At 35.0% G+C, this 23,156-nt stretch overlaps 1 protein-coding gene across 11 annotated transcripts in view; it reads right to left on the bottom strand.

The window, feature by feature from the left end:
* Positions 1-23,156, bottom strand: part of LOC105202434 (dystrophin, isoforms A/C/F/G/H) — a 508,516-nt gene that overhangs the window by 389,439 nt on the left and 95,921 nt on the right. The gene's annotated exons all lie outside the window — the stretch shown is intronic.

Raw genomic sequence — 23,156 nt, 5'->3', positions numbered from 1 at the left:
GGAAAATTCGCTTGCAGGAAAAGAAAGAAAGAACCAAGGCGAAATGGTTTCGAGGCACGTACCGAAGGATGCACGGTCAATTCATTGAATAGGGAAGTAAGTTTCATAGTTTATAAGTTTACCCGCTTCACATTCTCCCAGATCGAGCGGATCGAGCGTCGGAGCGAGATCATGGCGAATCCCAGATGAACCCCACGCGGGGTCGCCGAAGACGAGCTTAATGCCCGTCTCTAATGTAATTGAAAACTTTCGCAAACGCTTTTTCCTACCCCTCGATTTGTAATCCTCTTCTACCAGCGTTTAAGCGCTACTTAAAAACGCATTGCGCCAATCAGTAATGCCGTAAAATGACTCTGTTTCTTTCCTTCTATCTATACTATCAAATGTTAGCGCGTTCTATAAATATCTATTGTACATGTATTCACTGGTTCAATAAAAAGCAAAACGTTAAATTAAATAGTGTGCGATTATTCGTAATATGATAATTTGTATCAATTATCGCAACAATGCAGTCAAAATCAAAGATATTTATAGTAACAAATTTATAATAATTAATATTAATTGCATTCATTAAAATTTCTACAGTTACCTTAAATTACGATATTAAAATTGTAAACGTATTTTATATTGTCACGATGTATTTTGGAATAAGTAAGATTCATCGCACAATTACATTTGTGATTGGTAAAGCGAGCTAGTAAAATATACTAAATATGTTTTGATTAATTTGTAATTAATCGTATAATATGCCCCTATTATACATATAGCGTATTTATTTATTATTAAATAAATTAATAATGGAAGCCTCCGATAATTGTGTAATTCAACATTGTTGCAATCATTGTCACGTGAGAGAGACAAATCTGTTTCGATCAGCATTGTAAAAAGGATATATTGTTCTTTCTATGTCTGCTGCAACTCAAAATGAAAATCGAATATACATCGCACAATAGAATCATGTAAAAATGTCGTAAACGCCAACTTCGGTAAGCCACGCAAGGAATATAAATTATTTTTATTTCAGCACCATTATTTGAACGTATTTTTTTACAATGAATCGTAAACATGCCATAACTCAAAGATTGCCTCCAGAGATCATAATTTATGCACGAAACCGTCTCGGTCCAGTTTTACAGAAGCTATTACATTTTTACTCCCAGACCAGTCCAGACTTTTCCGTCCTGGTTAGTACCGACCAGCATTAGCTTAACAACTGGCCCCGTCCCCGTTTTATTACCGAATTTCGCTGCACTATTTAAAACCGACAATGAACAACAAAGATAGAAAATAGAAAAAAAAATAGGAAAACAGTGCGGAAGATCAAGGGACAGCAGGGATAAGCAAACAGTAGAATGACGAGCAGACAACGTTCGGTACGAGAGAGAGAGCAATTTACCCGCGTAATTACTCACAAACCATGAAACTTTTGCCCGCAATGAAGAAATATTTCTCCGGCTCCAACGATATTTCTCAACGCGTTCGTAGAGAACTTTGAGAACGAACTATAAGCTTATGCCGAGCTACTTCGTCGCCGGGGTCGCAGAAAATCAGTGTGCGAACGGTCGTACTAATTCAAAGGAGAAGTAGTTTATGTAAACGTATTGCGAAACATTCGCCATGAAATCTCAAGGATATCGTCTCGCCTTCAGAAGCTCAAATTTCTGCATGTTCCATCTCGTCCACTCGCGCAAATTGTGTACATACAATTTGCAAAGTTGAGAACCGTACAAATCTCCGTCCAAGCAGAGTCCAACTTCCACGGAGAAGATAGCTACCTCAATTTAAAGATTGCTTGCTTATGTAATTTTGCGTCCAATAAAAATCGCGTTACTTACTACGCAGAAAATAAATGTAAAATGTTCGTGTCGCATGGAATAAATATAAAATAAAGATAAATTTTGAATAATAAAATAATAGAAATAAAATTGTCAGATTTTACGCGTATTAATAAAATAGCTTAAATAGCAAATAAAAGTTTTAAAATATTGTTATACAGTAGACGCGTATAATTTGTAAAAATTAAATATTCTTAAATGTTCCTTTAATGTTACTTGTTAGAAAATTGCTTTTGTAGAGAGAGCTTCGCTACTGCCATAAAAAAATAAATAAATAAATAAATAAATAAATAAAAAAATAAAAAAACAAAAAATTTAAATAACAAAAACTTGAATAAATAGCATTGTGAGGGAGAATAATATATCAAACATAGGAAACTCACTGTACATGTCGCATTAGCATACTAAATAATCGTGTGCCATATGGTGAATGTATGAGTGCACGTATGTAAGCCTGCATTTCGTGAGAGAAGAGAAGGAACTTAATACAGATAAGACACACAAGCCTCGGTGCATAAACCACAGAGTGTTCACAAAGTTCTGTCATAAGTCGTCGCAACTTCTAAGCCCTATACACGCTGGAGTTACTAGTCTTCATGGCGGTCGGATGAGTTACGATACACGCTAAATACATAATAAGCATGACGGTGCATACCCAGTCCCACTTGCTTCTGTCCTATCAGATTATGGTAAGCAGAAGCAAAATCCGGCTAGTCAAGAGAATTGATCTACGCAAACTTTATGCAAACTTCTTCGCAAGGTGCTATCGAAAGATATAAACGATGATACATGCTGATTCCGCACAAATTGTGCGCATAAACTTTTCTCCTTCCTTCGGACTTTCATATGTCGGATAATCATCTCGCGTTCCGACAAAATATGCAAAATGATGGATGAATTTTGCTCAAACACAACATTGCTTTTATACATTTAGGTGCAATCCTAAATCACAGAGACATTTCTTGCATGCAGTGTCGTATATTTAGCAATCTTCGACATAAGAACAGAATATGATATAGTCTCACTTAATAAACTGTCAAAATGAAGAATCAAAATGTTTGCACAATAAAGTGATAGATAATACCATTAAAACGCGAATTTCGTAAATTATTTTAAAAAAGTAATGTGTAAATTACAAATACCTTTAATTCTTTCTGTATTCTACGTGCTCTCTAAATCTCATAAAATGTCACTCTAAAAGAATGAAGATTGAGTTTGTACAATTTTTCGAGTAATTTGCTATTCTGAAAGTTAAAATTTAAAGTAAAATTTAAAGTAAAAAAATCAATGGAGTGCAATTGAGCTTGTATAATTTTTCACCCTACGAGATTTAGAAAGTAAAAGTTTGTTCTTGAAAAAATAATAAATTATTCTTGTGAAAAAAATCTAAAGTAATGAGTGCTTCGTCCTAATTTGAGATTGAAAGGCGCGACCAATTGAAACACGATATTTTTCTGAAAAAGTATTTTCGAGGTTCAAAAAAAAAAAAAAAAACAGATGTGTTTATTCTCTCATTAATTTAGGGAGCGTAACGCAAATGATACTTCCCGATGCTGCACGGTCTGAAGGAAAATGGTCCTTGAAGAGGACATTCGTAACACTTGTCGCTGCAGCAGCTGCTAGGAGCGAGTTATTACTCCCGTAACAACGGCAACGGGGGCGAACCGTTCCCGATGCTGCGCGACGAGTATGAATCACACGGTCACCGATTATCCAACTCGCAACTCTAAAGTAAGAAAGCACATGTGCTGCTCAATCATTTGCAATTAGTGTAATTTAGACATCAAATTAGATATAACAAAGTCATTGATTTTCGATTCAAAAATAGCAACACTTTTTGCAACTAAAAAAAATATATATTTTTTAAAACTCAGAATAAGCAACGGAAGCTCATTAAACACACGTGTTTAATAAAGTGCACGGGATAATAAACGATGCGTGCGCGCGCGCGCGCGCGAATCAGACGATAAATCTCTGGCGTGACAGTGATGTCTTATCGAAAAAAGCTTTATGCACGATCCGACAAAATGAAAAAATGTTTTTTCTCGATTATCAAGTTAACTTGCGACACATATCGATTGAATAGATCGCTACAAGCCTGGCAGCAGGTTTATTCAACTTTCAACAGAATAGAAGTGCAATCTTGCCTTGGTCAATGCGGTTAAGCCAGATCTGAATAGCTTAACGAGATTTATGGAGTTCTTTCATTACTTTTTCAGAATGGGGTTAGAGAAGTAATCGGATTCTAGATTAAAGGCTCGTCCATTGACTCTGCTTCCATTCATTTCAACTTATTCTACTAAATCTCTTAGTTGCCAGACCAGAGTTATTCTTATCCCTAATCACCAGCCTCTGTGGCTTAATCTTTTTAAACTTAATCCCAATTTTTCCCGCACACCCTGTCTTATAATCCTATTTAGAGTAAAGTTTGCAAGTATAACTCGTAATAAATACATTAGCCTTGCAAAAATGTGTAAGCCCTTCTATATAATTCGAGAAATGTTATCCAATTATTTCGCAATTTTGCAAAGAGCTATACATTTCTTAATTTGTCCAATATTGTCTGTCAAGTTCTTACAGTCGTAACACGTAAAGATTTTTGAAGATAAATCCGAAAGGAATCGCGAGTTACATGATAAGAACATTCTCGTACATATTTATGATGCCAACGACGAAACGAAAGAGTAACGGCACCATGCCAATATTTTCACGGTAGTATAAAATCTCACGCGGCTTGGAAGTATACGATTTATACAGTATAAAGTAGAGGAGCCGAGAGATCCAGCTCAGACCGTCGTTGTTGAAGTAGAAATCCCTTGTTAGCAGGCTGCTACAACGAGGCGAGGCGAGACGAGGTGAGGCGAACGCCGCCGCGGGATGACCCGCCGTGAAAAATAGGACGAATTTACAGCGGGAAGCATCAATTCTCTTCGTGGCAGCAGTTTTATTCCGGCAAGACCGCGGGAGGAAGGAAGGAAAGCGCGCGGATACTTGGATCTCACCTCCCGGTGCTCCGGGAGGTGAAAAATAGGGAAGGCGCGTTGCGAACACGGCTTAAGCGTCCGTCTGTCCGCCTGTCTGCCAGGGATAAGTGATGTGACAGTACAACGGAGATGCGAAGGGAAAAGCGAAATGGCGGGAGGGCGGTCGTATAGCAGCAACACGGGGAAGAAGCGAGGATGGGTCGTGAATGAGAGTGATGGATTGCACGCCGCCATCCACTGACACTCTTCCACCAAAGGGCAGGTCACCCATTGTACCGCGGAAACCGGAACCCACAACTTGTGCCGTCTACATTTCCGGTCGGCTGAACGACGATCCGATCTGAACGGCAGCGCAAATCCGTGTCTTTCCTATTGAAGGGTCTTCGACCGGGTATTATTGACAATGTGCGGTTTACGCAAATCTGGGCTTACGATTCGCAAATCTGGGCTTACGATTCGCGCCGCTTCTTTCTAGATTATTATTCTTTACTTTCTAGAATATTCGTCTTTACGTAGTATAGGTAAAAAAGAACAAAAGATCAATCAAAATTTACTTTTATCATTACAGATCGAAGTATATTTACGTATAATGACAACTATTATTCTTCCTATAATTCTGATTGATTTATGGTGTTACAATTTAATTCATAAATTCATAAAAAAAAACTTTTCAGGTTTTTATATGTAAATGGTAAATATATATATATATACATCATTAATCATCACTAATAAATGACAAAATAAAAATTCAAAACAAAAAAATAAAATATACAGTTTTGTTTTAAAAATAGACTTTCAATTTTAATGAAATAAAATAAAATCAATACGTTACTTTAATTCAAGTTTTGTTGAAAATAAATTTAAAATTATTTAAATAATATCCTATATTGCAATAAAAACAAAATTCATCATGTAATAAGTAAAAAATAATTTTCTGTTCTGCTATGTGACTAAAATATAATGAAATTTATGTCGCAACAAACTCACGGAATCGACAAGCAAATTTCGCAAGTGAAAGAAAAAGCGTCTACCTTAAAGCGTTGCCAAGAAATAGGAACGTAGAAATAAATATTCGCCGCTTACACAAGAGTCAGAAGTACCGTGGAACTGTTAATACTTGGTCGTATTCTTAACCGGTAAAAATAAACGGCGAGCTTAGGGAAAAGCAGAAGAAAAAAACTAAAAGAAACGGAAAAGAAATAAAAAGATCCTGTGCTGCAAACATTGTTGAATTATACGCCGTCTTGCCAATTAGCTTGTAGCGACTCGAAACAGAATTAAACGTGAAAAACAGCAAAAGATAAAATAGCTAGACACTAGAAATACCTCGATAATCATTGAAACGATATTTACGTTTTCTAACCAGTACGTCTATTACGCATATGAGTGTCAGCTATGTATGCGTATATTAACATTCGTTTTTCAGATTTATAAAAAATTTAAACAGAGAAATTTGATTAATGTCAAAAAAATTTTCAAAATATACTTTGCTCTTTTAGTTCATTTTAAAAATTTTGTGTCAGTATATGTGTTTTTCAAAGACATACTTTATACTAACAAAATTTTAAATAGTATGAACTAAAGCGGTTTTGGATTCGTTTAAAAGCAACATAGAAATTTTCATAAAAGTTCCTTGGAGGAACTTATATTTTATCGCTTCGCGAAGCATATAAGACAGGCTAATAAAGACAGTCGGATTATTAATATCATAAAACTTAATCAAAGGAATGAAAAAATGTGAACTTGCAATACAGCCATACCGATGATTTAGCTTGTGCGAAAGCAGCAAGAATAAAACCAAATAAGCTTCTGAATACAAGCACATTATTACATTATTACAAAATCCATAAATTATGATTTATTCGTTTATCCCTATTACGAAGAGAATGTTGCGCGCCCGCTGAATAATTAAAACGGCTACGAACATTTGGCAAAAAAAAATTATTATCCAAAGTCCATGTGGAAATTCGTCGACAAGGTCGAAACACATGTGCACATTAATGGACACTGCGGATTATCGTGACAGCGGTACAAATGCGACTAAATCGATAAAACCTATACGAATGACGCATCAAGATTGGAATTAAAAGATTTGGGCGGACAGAGATAAAAGGGCTCTTTTTTTCCGTACCATAATGGCAGAAAACCAACATTATTTTTACTAAATCTTTTACGCGCAGAAACTCGACATAATAAAAAATAATTTTAACGTGAAAAGATTTTCCTATAAATTTTATCAAATTATTTTTAACGGTGTAATTAAAATAAGCTTAGCCGAATCGCTACAAGTAAGTAATGTTGTTGCAGTTTTTGACAAATTATTTTCCACATAAACGTAATTCGTTTATGATTAGTTGCACTTGAATAAAGTCACGTAACTTCAATCGAGCTTGATATTAAGTTATGCTGATTATCAAGGACTATAATGAATTCACGAAAATCTCGCGAACGCGAGATATAACAGATAATATAATAACTAATTTAATCAAGTATATGAACGAAGCCTGTTTCCGGCTTCAATAAAGGTCGTTAAGTATTCCGGGGGGGGGGGGTGGAAAAAAGGAAAGTACCGGTGCCCTCCCTCTCTGTGAAACCATCACGGCAAAGGACGAATTAATCTGGCTTCACGTAGGGACCTTTTCTGCCCCACGTTTTCGATGTAATTGAATCTCTCGTCTTTGCCAAGGCAATTGTACCACACCCCTCTTCCCGACAATCTAGAGCTGCTCTCTTACCGCGAGAAATTAATCTTCCTTTCCGCGAGAGCGATCCCATGATCGGCGAGAAAAAACAAAAGTAATAGAGGTCTATAATTCGACACTGAACCGAGCACGAACACGAGTTTTCTCGCGTTCGTGCCGATTAAAGATAAATTTATCATCCGGTGGTGTTTGTCGAACAATTAAGATCAATTTCGCTGATTGATGTGCATCTACAATCGAAAATCAGCCACGGCTCTTATTCCTAGTCCGAATAAACGATCAATTGTACTGTCATTTAACAAAACCGCATAAATTGATTTCTATCGAGATACTAATTAAGCAAGCTATAAATATCGTTCTCATTTGCATGTTATCAAATATATCAAGATAATGATACTTTCCATATGAATAATTCATTTCGTCGTGCATGTCTACATTGCTATCCAAACATGACAAAACTTTTACTATAGTGTACATCGTGTACGATCTTAAAGGAAAAAACTATTAAATGTAAATACATGCATCTCGTTGCATACAAGTTCAATAAAATTAATAAGGTTTTATCTTTTATTTATTTACCAAAATATTAAGTATTCTAATATTTATTCTAATATATAATGCTAATTTTTGTGCAAAAGATATATGCATTTCTGTGCAAACAATGTATTACAGAAATGCCTATACTTATGCGATTAATCGATCAAATGTCGGCTATCATATGATCCGCCGAAAAATATTTGTTATATCTAACAAAGAGATTGTGCAAGTAGTAACGCGAAATAATGCCGGATAAAGAGGAGAGCAACATCCAAATTCTATTAAACCTTATCATATTAGGATAATAGGATTGCTCTTATTACAGTCTCCTCGAACAAGAATTTCTGTTTATCAGCTCAAGACACTCCTTCCTCATTTTTCCAGCTACGTTCTCTTCCCGCAGAAAAGATCGAAGATGACGATGAAAAGAGACAGGGAAAGTGAAGGAGTCAGAAAGAGAGAAAGAGAGAGGGGGGGAGGGAGAGGAAAAGTAACAAGGACAGAGATGGAGAAAAATTACTTTCGTGGCGAAACGTGACGGCAATACTAGAACGAAGATTGCAAAATGCGGACCACGCTTAAATATTAGACGCCATGTAAACGAAAGTTTATCGACAGCTGGGCGCTTCGCTTACGGCACCAGCAACCTGGGTACTTTCCTTGAGACAAATTACGGGGCCGTGATTGAACATTACTGTCCTTAAAATTGGCTAGACTTCATTAAAATATTCGAGAGCCGTATACGCGTTAATAGAGGAACAGATAATTATCATATAATTATAATTTAAATCAGAATCTCTCTCTCTCTCTCTCTAATTTGCAAATATAATTTGGAATATTTGCGAGACATATTGTACTTGTATTCAAATAATCCATAACACCTTACAAAATTTGTAAAACATTTTATCGAGTAATCTATTGGCTTTAAATCATTCGCCGATAGTGTTCAAAAATATTTTCTTTCTCTTTGCCAAAAAAGAATATAAGCCACGTGCTTGAAGAAGTGGTTCGCAGTTGCGAAGATTCTCTTGTAAAGAAGATTATGCTGCCAAGGACTTTCCTCATTTTTCGCCGCGACGATCCAAATTAACATATTCATAAGATATTTATCAAAGATTCTCTTTGACGCCCGTTACTTAAATATGTCGCTAACACAACAGGGTTTTTCTTTTTATTTCATCCTATAAAAATTCAGTGCCAACCCTTTTAAAGAAACAGAAATACATACAAAACCTGTATAAATATTATCATAAGCTGAGAAAATAAGCGATGCATTTCAGCTATAAAATTTTTTATAAACCGCGGTCACGTTCAAGTCTCTCTTTCCATTCCGTTTGATATAAAAAAAATAAATAATATTGCAATATTTTATTCCTCACGAATAATTTTTAATCGTTATTTCAACGTGTGCGTTGGATATATTATATCTGGAATGTAAAACTTTCTTATTTTGCGTCAACGATCTCTCATGCAAGCGATCATCTTAAATAGTCGCGTATGACTGCGTATACGAATGCTTTGGCGCACTGGCACGAGACTCCCTTCATGTCATAATGCATAATTCAGGAATGCGCGTGTCGTTGATACAATGCAGGATAGTGGTACATATGTTTCACAGAGATGCTGCGCCGCATATTTGTCATCCAGTGAGAGGGAAAGAGAGAAACCTCCGCATTCTAACGCATTCCATTGATTTCCTTGTCGTGGCCAATTGGCAAGAATGCATCGCATGCGTTTCCTCGACACTGTATGAGAAAGCTGGCGCGTCGCAATTGACAAACAGATCATCGAAATGCTATTTGCATTAATAGCAATCGCATTATTCCGATTGACCGCGTCTGTGACAATCATAATACGGTATTGATAATATGTTCAAATATCGAACATTAAAAGCAATATAAAAAAAAATTAAAATGTAATTATTCATATAACTGCACTGAGAAAAAAAATTGATTAAAAAACTAAAATATTTAGTCCGATACGCACAACTAAACATTGGGTTGATTCAATAATTATTTAGTTGCACAAAAAAAATGTAGTTTATTTATATTAACATTTATATTCCAAATTTTTAACTAAAACTTAATTAAATCAACTCAATATTTAGTCGTGCGTATCGAACTAAATATTTTAGTTTTTCAACCAATTTTTTTTCTCAGTGTAACTATAAAAATATAACATAGATGACTTGCAGATAAGACACAAATAAGATAATTATTTAGATATAAACAGCAAGTAATAGTAATTATATAAAAAAAAATGACGTTTCATCGTCTTCATATAATATTACTTTTATCAATTTCATTTCCACGCGTTCAAGTTCTCCCGCGCGACCAAATTAAAAAGATACGTTCAATTTTGTTCTCGAAATATTTAGCCGTAGGTATCAAGTCTCGCTCACGTCCTTATTACGGTCGAATGATCTTACTCTATTGCAATCGTCTTATCCTGAACGTACACCGCCTCTTCGCCACATCCGTCGATACCGGCGTCGTCGCGACGTAGTCGTAAACTTCAGACACGAACGAGATCATCGAAACCCCCTTGCCTGGAACGGGATTCCTCTGGTAAAAGCCCTGGCTCCCAACAAGCACGCGAATTACGAAGTTTACGACGCCGACGTTTATTCGTGGACGAAGTTGTCGCAACAGCACTTCCATTAGCTCTTTTAAAGACGGATTAAAGATCGGCATACAACGAAGAACTCCGCGTATCGGAGCTACTTGATTACTTAAGCTACTCCTTAATGCAGAGAAAATAATCATCAAATTCAATACGTATATATATAATATGTATCAAATTCAATACGTATAGTCGTGAGCTAAAAGGTTGCAACGCATTTTCTTTGATGGTAGATGGTTCGATGCTTAATTGATTGGAACCACAGGGAAGAACCAATGACGTTCGCCGTTTGATGAGCAAGTCTACATTTCAAAAACAATCGAAGAAAATGTGTTGCAACCTTTTAGCTCACGACTATACTCGTACGTGTATATATTGTTGCGCTGACACTGCTGTTATTTTTTCATGTGTCGATTGAAACGTAAATATCGATTGTATAATTAATAACGAGTAAATGATAAATTACTCACTCCCCGTCGTACCCCCATGTTCGCCCAACTCCACCGAGACCGGCTCCTCCTCTCGGAACTCTACGTGATTGCTTCAGCTGCTTCTCCATGGCATACACACACACATACACACACGCGAGAACGCGATTTCACAAGCGCGCGCGCGCTAATTACCGTAACGCAACGAATACAAGACTAATTACGCGGACCGATACTTCCCGATCAAACGTGTCGCGATTCAGGACCGCCTCGCTCTCGTCGCGTCTCCGCGGCGTTTCGTTGGCCATTGTCAACAAACAACATTTCGGTTGACCGCGCGCGGCACGCTGAGGTTAGGAATGCCGAATCGAGGAATGCCGGTCGACCTTTGCTTTCCGTGCGTGCGTTATTTAACGCGCAAACGCGCGTCTCCGTGAATTACTACAATCAAATGCGTGTTTCGTTCAAACGCGCCCGTGTAAACAGGCCAGAGGTTGAGATTCCTTTTTGCGCGCGTTGAACGCGGTAATGCGCGCGTGGAGAGCAGGGGAACTGTACGACGCGACGCGATGTTACGATTCGCCCAGAGATACCGAGAGACGGAGGAAAATGATACAAGATTCAGTATTCGGCACAACACAGCGCAATTTTCGATCGCGCAAATTCCGCGAAACGCACGTTTTCTTAACAAAAGATCGATCGCGACTTTTTGTTACTCGAGTGTGTATGTACATACATACGCGACTCGCGACACGCTCCGCGCTTTTCAACGATCTGAAGTTGGCGGATGAACTGCGAGCGCTTCAATCGATGCGCGGTAAAAAGTTCAAATTTCAAATCGTTCAATGCGACATATCTTATGCAAACACGTAATAATTATGTGCTTAAACCAAGTTTGGTAAATAAGAAGTCGATGAGGACATACTGTAGTTGCGAAGATCTTTGGTCACAACCGATCCACTTCGGTGAAACGCATACTCTCTCCGTTTTTGCCAACCAAAGGTCGTAATAAAAGTTAGGAAGATGTATAATACAGAGTTATATCTCTTAATAAAAATACATATTAAATTATATAAGACAAATAAGAAGACATTTTGAAACATTAATTTACCGTTTTACAATTAATAATTTAATTGATTTGAATAATTTTATTTTAAATAATTTGTCTCCAATAGTAAATAACGCTTGAGTATATTAGGTTGGATCTATACCAAGCAACTTCGTAAATGAACACAAATAAAACCGCGAATAATTTAATGACTGTTCACAATCATTAAAATAAATTGTTTATTCGCGTCTAATTGCTTGGTCTGGATCTAGTTTTATAAAGTAAAATAAAATAATAAAAATTTAAAAAATCCTATAAATACTGAAATACAACATGTCAATAATAATAAAAATGTCTGCATAAATGTAATAACAGAAACATCATGCGGTACTGCTCAGATAATTAATAACGTAATAAATTTCAATTTAATTTGATATTTAATTGACAGAAACATCGCGCAAAGACGATGCTTAAAATACCGATATCAATTAAATAATAACAAATTACATGAAAGCGTTAATATTTTATATATTTCTTCAAAAGTAACTAATAATAATTTAAAATATACGCATTATTTATATAAATATTAATATGTTTCTTTTTCTCCTCCTATGATTTCTAAATAATATTTTTGGTTCATCACATATCGACCTTTAAATTATCAAATTCCCGTATATATGAAGCATTTGTAATATTATATTTAGACATTTAAATAATGCAGAAGAATCAACGGACGCAGCGACCCCGATTTTAACCGCGAAAATAAATTCTTCTCGATGAAATTGTTTTTTATCGGGAGAATTATTTAAGAATAATAAATCAATGCTAATTGATGTATATAACGTGCAAACGATATCAGTTCAAAAATAACCGATATCAAGAGCTGTGGCTTGCATCAAGTATTATAAACGCACAACGCGAGGTTGCTTCATGTATCTATTGAAAGTACATCAAAAGACTTCGCGCGCGTCATGCCAAGATTGAAAGTTGTTATCTCTGGTACAAGTAAGTTCTTCTTTTATCGCCACGTCTCTCGTCTCTCGTAAATTTCGAGCATATCATGCTCGTCAATCTTGTTATTTTCTTCAACCTTAATTAAACGATAATCTTACGATTCATCGGTCTGCATTCATTCGTGGCTGACAACGCAAGCGGAGTTAGATCGGAAGAGAGGAGGTGTAGCTAGGCAAAGGCACGCTATTCGGATCGCTTTGTATCCCGAAGGATATACTGATACATATCTTCAGATGACACGTAGAGGTTTTGTAAGGAAAACTAATAAAGAAGTCTTTTAGATCTTAGCAATCCTGCTTCTAGCTGACTAGATCTTTCCATTATAGTTTCAAAAGCTCGGAAAAAACCGGAGTTTTTCTATTTTTCCACGGATTTTCTCGGTTCCTTTCCCAAGGGAAGCAAAATTTATTAGAAAAATTCATCTTGTAAGTAAATTTTTCCAATAAATTTCTCTAAAAATTTCATTTACAACCCAGAAAATTCGTGGAAAAATTGGAAAAAAATGGTTTTTTTGAGCTTTTGAAACTAACTTACATTGATACTAGCGACGGAAATCTACAGCACACGCGAAGTAAACTAAACTGAGGACAAATACTATTAAATATATATCGAGACATAATTCTTATTAATTAAGAGAAATTAATAATTTTATTAATAAAGAGAGATTCTTAGGAATTAATTTATTTGATAACATATTTTTCAAACTTGGAATTGTTACAGTATCTCGATAAATTACCGTAAATATGCAGTTGCAGAAACGTGGAAATGTAACACAAAATGCATATGTTTCTCCAGTGATATTATATCGGAGTGTATGACAGCTATAATTTAAATCCGGAACATATCAGAGAGAGAGAGAGAGAGAGAGAGAGAGAGATAAAACTGTATTCAGGTCGACATTATCTGAGTTCAATATCAGATGTGAGGCATACAAATGCCCGGAATGACACCGTTGCTATATTTGATAGCAAAGAATTCGGTGTTACGACACGTTGCAGTGGGGTCGGACGGACGGTGCTTTTAGTTTACGAGTCTCGTTACTACTTTATCGTGTGTGTCGAGATCGATAACGTTCTCGCTATAACGATATATTTCCCGTCGGTGATCCGCGCGCGGTAGCTTCGATAAATCCTGACGTACGATGCCTTCCTTCGTACTTCGTCATTCTCCGCCGCCCCTTATCCCCCATACTTTTTTCCGACCTTTCCCGCCCCCGTTACGTCGCGGTATCCACGGGCGTGCTTGGACTTTAGATCAAATTTTTCTTTTTTCATACGTCCCTACGTAGCATTTAGAGGGACGCGTTGCAGAGGAACGGTAGTAAAGAAACGAAGGAAAATATTATAAATTTTCTCTTGCCTCCTCGCGTTTTCGAGAAAAAAAAATACGAATAAGGCGAGAAAGAGGAATTACAAAGAAAATTAAAAGGAAAAGACAAGCATCGTAAAATTTCTCTTCTCCGTAATATAAATTTCGATAATCTTTATGTGCTACTCGGCGCGTTAGTTTACTGTTGCATTTACTCGGAACTTTCACCGAGTACACAAAGGATGAGAACGAATGCAGAAAAGTTAACATGAGAAAAGCATTAGCTAATTTGCGATCGTCCGTTTTACCTGTTTTTTTTTTATCAGTAGAAATAGAAAAAGTTTTACGCGAGAACTGACCAAATTGTTAGCACGACTAAGGAAACAAATAAAGCGCGCAGATATATCATTTGAATTAAACGGATGAGAACGAGAAACTTCTTTAATCTGCAGTTTCTCTACGTCGATGCATGCGAATCGTAAAACTTTACAGACACCGAGATTCACAGTAAAAATATTTCAATCAATTTTAAGTCGGCAATCTGAACGCGATTAGTTATATTAGCGATGATCATCGCAAACTCATTACAAGAACCATTAGGAAGAGGTTCGCGTAAGAAACTTCGAAAACTGCACTTGCTTAATGTATCCAGCTACGGAGTGAAAATAAATTGCTCTTTCGAAGCGGCTATTCTCCGCCTTTCGGCTGCAAGACATAAAAAAAAAAATCTATTAAGCAGCTGCGAATATTTAATAATATCGGGAAGGAACTTTCTTTCATTGTGCGAACTACGGTAATCTTTTCCAAACTAAGAATATTATTCATTCATTCAAGGAGAAATATTTTCGTACGTACCTTATTGCATTTATAATACAGTATATACATTTAGAAGTAACGTAATTAATCACACAAATAAGTAAGCGTCACTTACAGTTGGCACTTGATATTATTTTATAAGTAAATGTTAAATACATATTTAATATATTTTTTAAAATAAATTATTTATAACTTTTTATGGTGCTAATAGAATCGTTGTCAAATTGACGATCAATTTAATTTGTGATATTATTTCTAGTTTACGATGATTGCGGATAAAGCTAAATCATCAGTGATGAGTCGAAATGAATAGCACAGTTAAATGGATAGATTTCAATTTTATGCACAGTATTTCGAATTAGTTCCTAAAATCAATAAGCACGAATAACTGCACAAACCAAATCAATGACAGTATTATATTAACTACAGAGATGATCGAAATAAAATTTACAATTACGTTTCAAGACCGATAGTCAGTTTATAAAAACTACAAACGTATTTAAAATTTAAATACATTAACATAATTTATTTAATTATTTATTTCGGTTACTGTCCCTGTAATTAATACTGTCATTAATTTGGTTTTTGCAGTTATTCGTGCTTATCGATTTCAGGAACTAATTCGAGATGCTCTGCATAAAACTGAAATCTATCCGTTTAACTGTGCTATTCATTTCGACTCAACACCGATGATTTAGATTCATCCGCAATAATGCATCGTCGCCCCTTGAAACATTAACTACCCAATCCTCCGTTCACGTGCGTTCACGTGCGTTCTGTCTGAGTGAACCGGGGCTAAATATCGGCCAGATAGCCACAATAAAACCGTTCGCACGTTTCGCATTCCCGTGTGATTTCAAACACGTAGCAACGCGCGGTACACCCGAGATTGCACGCGGCTGTAATAAAGGGCCAGGTATGCCACCCCTCGTCGTATATAGATATTAAACCGTGGCCGTTCATACTCGTGTGCACCCCGCAGTGCACGATACGACGTTAACAAAATTCCGCGAATCCCGTTGTCACCGCAAAAAATCAAATAGCATTGCCGGGAACAAACCAGATTAAAATGAAACGCGAGAGATGCGGATTAATTTTTCCAGATTTCCATATGTCGTACGTTGTCCTTTAGCTCGTAATGATATATGCACTTGCGATTTTTTTATTAGATTACTGACACGAAGAGAAATGTACATTACGTGAAACACGCAATCAAAACTTTTAGCTTCTACATTTCATTCCATAATAAAAAGAAATGAAATTAATTATTGAGCCGCAAGAAATACACATAAAAAATATTTGGGGCCGTAGTCGTGGTTAATTTGCCTTGAAATAATAGACGTAATTTCAAAATTATGTCATTTAAACAAATTGTAAGAAAAAATTTCTTTCACATAATATTTAAACATAATTATACATACTTCATGCTCTATAATAATGTTATAATAACGCAATTATTATCAATTATTAGAGAGTTATAAAAAGGAGCATAATATTAAAGTTACCACAAACTACGTCATGTCAGAGTACGATAAATATTACAGACATTGTTTGTCTGCATGTTTCGCGTATCGCATTAAAATAAAAATGAAATAGACGGAACAAACAGCCTGAGACACGACAATACTCCCCATATCCACGAGAAATCTTGCAATGCTTAACCATGCTCGCGATTTAATAACGTTCCAAAACAAAGCGCTTACAACGTGTGCGTAATTATTAGCGCGCTGCGTGAAAAGGGAAATGGTTTTAGTGCAGGACGACTCCGCCGCGCGCTATTATCACTTAAGTGATTATCGACATTTAGGCATTCTCTCAGCTGCTAACAGCAATTTCCGACAACGCATGTGTAATGGTGTGTCTACATTACGCACACCTTGAAGGTTCCAGGTGTACAAATAAATCGAATCACGCGTCCTTAATATGTGTGCAACTAAACGAGAGAGTTAATAACACAGAAATTATACGACTAATGCCATTTAATTGTTTTCAGACAAAAAATTCGCATTGAATACCGTCTCACGTTTCAAGACCACAAAATAAAAACGCTCGAACGTTTTTTTGCAAAGTGCAAAGTGTCGCAGTAAAATTCCAAAAATAATATTTTTGTAGATAGTTTTTAAATGAATAATTATGTCTTGAACTGTTCACGTGTCAGTAATTCATGAAATAAAAATAATTGTTATTAATAATCTAAGATTAATAATTAAGAATACCTTTAAAATAAAAATGCAAAAAATTGTACAACATTTAATTAAAGAATTTAATTCTTTACAGTTTTTTTCGAGGAGGAGAAATCTTATAAATGCTTCTTAGCAACAAAACTATTAAATTATTCGTCAATTTGTGATTTTATGTATTTTGGCTTCGTACAATGATCGTGTTTCAAGTTCGATGAATATGCAGCATGCAATTCGTATCAGCTAAAGATTATAAAAATTATTATTCGGCATCAAGAATCTCTGCCATTGACATAAGCCTGCTAACTTTATGTTTAACATTTCTATTAGTCTAAATTCACTTATTATTATTTAAAGAATTATTATTTAAAGAATTTTATTATTTAAATAATACATAACCAAATAATTAAAAAAAATGAAAACAATCTTGCATTAAGAAATCAAACATAATAAGATTCAAAATTTTCTTTTTCAATTTTATGTTACCCTGTTTGTAAGAGTAGTAGATCACTTGCAAATTGCAATTTAGATCTTAAGATAAGTGCGTGTATATTCGTATATAAAATGTTTTTTAAAGTTGCATTAAGCGATCGCAACTTTTGTATTTCAATAAAGAACATTGTTTTAGAAAGACTGCCAGAACTCGCCGGTTCGTTTCTACAATGTTATCACTGTAAAACGTAGAATAACGTCATTCCGCAAAAGTATCCCAGGTGAGCGCCATTGTCAATTCAAGCCCAATTTAAGTCGGGAAGAACTTTTAACAAACTTCTATCCCACCGCGGAATTGGTAACTGCGACGACAAGCGTTGCCAAGTCAACTCGAAGTACGAGCATAATTTTAACGCCGTGACTTCAACTTGACGACATCCTAAGGGTATTTGACACACTTGAAATTCGCAAGAAAATTATAAAAGGCTTCTGCCTGCGAACTATTAATTAACGGATAATTTTAAAAAAGCTTTATCTATAAGTTTGCTCAATCAAATGGCTTTACGGATCGATTTCAAACCATCATTTTTGAAACAGCAATATAAAAATTTATTTTAATAACTAAAGTTGAGTAAACTAATATATATTTTGAATTAAATTAAATTACAGTTAATGGCTTATAAAATTAATTTAGTTACGTTAAGATTAATTTAGGTTCAATTAAAAATTAATTTTGAAAAGCATTATTCGTATAAAATTAGAAATTCCAAAGTTTTTACAGTTGTTTTTTCCAAACAATTAATACAGATCATTAAACAAATTAAGATTTCATTTGTAATTTATATTGAAATAACAAATAATATTGTCCTTTTTTATGAGAATTTTTCCTTTTCCATAAATTTTTGACTTAGCAAAAAAGTTAATGAATTCAAGTTTATACGTTGCAAAAATAACTAGTTAAAGTTAGAAATTATTTAAAATTAACAAAGTTAAAAATTAACTTTTTTAACTTCATTACTTTAACTTCATTATTTTAACTTTTTACTTTTTAACTAGTTCCCATCCAAACCCAGTTAATAACGACTCAGTGTGCCAATTTGATTCATAAATTGACAACGCATTATATATATCTCGCATTTAATGATAACTTTTTTTTTACTTCCTTTTTTAAAGGGTTATAAGAGACAGCATTTCTCAATATAAGTATTTTCTCAAATATCACTGGAGATGCTTCGAGAAACTTCATATTACCGCAAATCGCCTTGTCCTGTACCGCAATAAAAGTAGTCGCGAAATCTATCACTTCGTCATGAATAAATATCACGGCCGATCGTTGCATCGATTCGATGTTCGGGATTCACAGCCTGCAGCACTCAGCATCCACTGGCAAGTCACAGTGGGACGTGAAGGCCGCTGCCGTGTCATATAAGAGCGGCGGAAATCCGAAGAGAGAGAAAGAAGGAAGAATGGAACAGGGGATACTAACGGCGGATACGTATTTGTTTATGTGCGTGTATGAGTGTGACGGGGGATGCATTCGGAGCAGTGTACCATCGTGTATCGAGCAAATATTGATTCCGAAGGCATATCTGTTTGCCTCGCGCCGTGTGCCCTGCGTATTCCTGCTCCTACCAGAAAACGATTTCAGACTCAACTTCAAATCGCGGCGATGTTTATCCATAGCCATACATGTATAATGTTAAAATCATAAACGGTCTCGTGGGTAACGTCGCCCATGCGAAGCGCGAGCTACCTATATCTGGACCCCGAGCGCAAATAAAATCTAAATATTTCCACAGCATGCCTCTTCGAGATGAATCAAGAATATGATTCAAAATTGTTTTAGACAACACACAACACGTATCGATTGGTGAGACAGTGAATAATCGCAAACCCCGAGAAGCCAATCCGAGCATGAGCCTAAGCGATAACACGTTTCCGCAACAGAATTTAGACCATGTTAGATCGCGAAATGGACCGCTGAATTGAAAAGCCGGGTAATCCGTTTAGTGGATATCAAACAGATCGTGAACTCGGTTCGTCGCGTTTTGTTTACAGATGATCGATCGAGCGTGGACACGTAAAAATTCAATTCGGTAGTTGTACGGTTTTCGGTTTTGTATTTTGATGCGTGTCAACGTCGCTCACAACCGACGCAATTAAGCGCCGACACGTTAAAGCTCTTCTTATTCGCGATACTTTATTGTCTAACATTAAACATTTCGCGTGAAAACCGGCCGTATTAAAATGCTGAATTTATAATTAGCATAGAACGTAGCAAGAACTGGGAAAGCGTAAGCCCTTCGTAAAATATTACAACGTGTATTAGATGTTGCAGAATAGTAATGAGAGAAAGGGTTATAGCATATTTCTCTTATAAATTTGCATGGTGGAAATCTTGAAATGGAAATGACACCCGCTGGCTCGCAGCTTTTGTGCATTACATCAGAATTTTTAAGCAGTTTCTGAAACATAACGCGATTTCCGTGTCTTCTCAACAAAGAACTGAAAATACGAGTACGTAATATATAAAATTATATTACCATTATCATTGGTAAATTCTGTGAAAATGCGAAATCTTTATACTATCTTTACACCGAATATTATAAAATCTCGAATCTTGTTCACAGCCTTTCTACGTGAATAAGCAAACAGTGGGGTGGCAATATAAACGAATTTCTAACCGTGCAAACAAAGCGTTTTGTGCTCGCAGATAAAGATAAAACCAACAATCTCGAATTCAAAGCGCCTCTAGAGAAGAATGGAAAGGTAATAAAAATATACGTTCGCAGTAGAAAAATAAATTTGTGCGAAGTTTTATTGCATCGTCACTTCGCTTATGCTTTACTTTCTTCCGTAAGAACAATAACACGTCACAAAAAGTTGCCATTAGATGGTGTCCATGTACGAAAGATGTTTCTTTATGGCGCAAAAGCAGCTGACGAAAAAGCGCACAAAAGCAGGAAATGCATATTTCAAGAAATCCGTGAGACGAGACGGAAAGAACGAACCGGAACGTACGCATGGGAATAGCGTCTTATTTATAGACGTCTACCTGCAAAGCTTCGAAGGTTGGAGATGTTCAAACTTCACAGACAGTTCTCTAACATTGTCCAGCAAAATTTACGAATTTAAAAGAGCGTAGAAAAAATTCGGCATGTAAAACGCTCCATCACAAATAATTGTCTTACTGTATAACGCTCGACCGTAAGAATATACTATTTATTGAAAATGTAGAATTTCTAATTGTTTGATTTAATTTAAAACGCTAAGTTTTTTTTATGCAATCTTACAAGCAAACCTACCCAACTGTTACACTCCGATTTTGATGAGCTTTGAATATGTTGTAGTCTAGGTCAAAATAAAAGACACGTATTTTTTTATAAGGGCCCATACGCACTTTTAGGGGATGAAACACCTCTTTGAAGAAAAAGACTTTTTTTTTTCGAAGCGTATATCGTCGAAACTATAAGAGATAGAAAAAAATGTTCTAATTAAAAGTTAAATGGCATGAAAAGTACTATACAACAGTGATAAAAAATTTTTTTTTTAATTTTTTTTTATACTTTTCCTCATCACCTACCAATTTTTTTCAAAATTTTTATTTCTTTTTATAAGCGGAATAAAGTTTATTTTATTACGAATCCAACGATGTATAAGAAAGTTATATTCCGACATTTCCATTTGCTAAAAATAATTAAAAACTTCTCTATACTCATGGTACGCGCACCCGTCCGTGTGCTACGGAAATGTCCCTTTCCAATTTTGACGAGTTTTTAATATGTTGTTTTCTATTTATTCTATTTCTATATTAATTAGTTGATTTCTGAAAAATGTGTCTTTGGGCTACAACTTTATCATACATGTTTAAATTTGTTAAATAGGCTATAAGTTTTGATATAAGATAAATTTTAAATTTTTCAAAAATTTAGAAGAGGAGGGGAAGAAGATTTTGAGAAAAATGACATTTTCAAAAAACCTGAGCGAACGGTTATAAAGTACATAGAAAGCCATAAAACTTTTATTTGAAACTTTTTTTTATATCTTTTACCGTTTCGACAGTATTACCTCAGAAATTAAACAATCAATTTTTTTCAACAGCGTGTTTCACCCCCTTAATGGTCATATGGGCGTATAAAAAATGCGTGTCCCATATTTTTATTTGTATTACAACATATTAAAAACTCGTCAAAATTGGAAAGGGACACTTCCGTAGCACACGGACGGGTGCGCGTACCATGAGTATAGAGAAGTTTTTAATTATTTTTGGCAAATGGGAATGTCGGAATATAACTTTGTTATACATCGTTGGATTTGTAATAAAATAAACTTTATTCCGCTTATAAAAAGAAATAAAAATTTTGAAAAAAATTGGTAGGTGATGAGGAAAAGTACAAAAAAAATTAAAAAAAAAAAAATTTTTTATCACTGTTGTATAGTACTTTTCATGCCATTTAACTTTTAATTAGAACATTTTTTTCTATCTCTTATAGTTTCGACGATATACGCTTCGAAAAAAAAAAGTCTTTTTCTTCAAAGAGGTGTTTCATCCCCTAAAAGTGCGTATGGGCCCTTATAAAAAAATACGTGTCTCTTATTTTGACCTAGACTGCAACATATTCAAAGCTCATCAAAATCGGAGTGTAACAGTTGGGTAGGTTTGCTTGTTAGATACCAAAGATATTATTAAGATAAATAGTATCTTCTAAACTCTTAAAAATTTTTGTACTTCATATTGTAAATTTTTTAATTAATTTCAAATTACAATTTCTGCTTTCTAATTTCTCCTATCAGTTCATAACACAAATTGTACATATTTTTGACAATTCTCAAAGAATCCAAAAAAGTCAATCTCGAACTCGTATAACATAGTCAAACTTTCAAAAGATACAGAAATCAATACTCGATTGTTTTGCGCAACGCTTAAAAACACTTTCGTATAAAATATTTGACGTAACGTTTCAATTATTATTCCTAACTGATTGTCGCGCGATAAATAAAACAAAATTAATTTTAAATTACATGTAAATTACATTATATACATATGAAAATGCATTTCAAATATATTATACATAAAATATAAACGTATCTTTTTCGTACGATCATACTATAACGTTAATAAACATAAAGTGTATTTATACGCAAACATATAATATATCTGATTTTACGAATGATAGTCACTCAAGAATAATGATGTAGATTGGAATACTATGCATTGCACACTTAAAAATGTGTGTATGTGTGTATATA

The sequence above is a fragment of the Solenopsis invicta genome, chromosome 7 (assembly GCF_016802725.1).
Source record: "Solenopsis invicta isolate M01_SB chromosome 7, UNIL_Sinv_3.0, whole genome shotgun sequence".
NCBI classification, from domain to species: domain Eukaryota; kingdom Metazoa; phylum Arthropoda; class Insecta; order Hymenoptera; family Formicidae; genus Solenopsis; species Solenopsis invicta.
The sequence above is the reverse complement of the archived record's forward strand: the minus strand, read 5'-3'. Positions and strand labels throughout refer to the sequence as shown.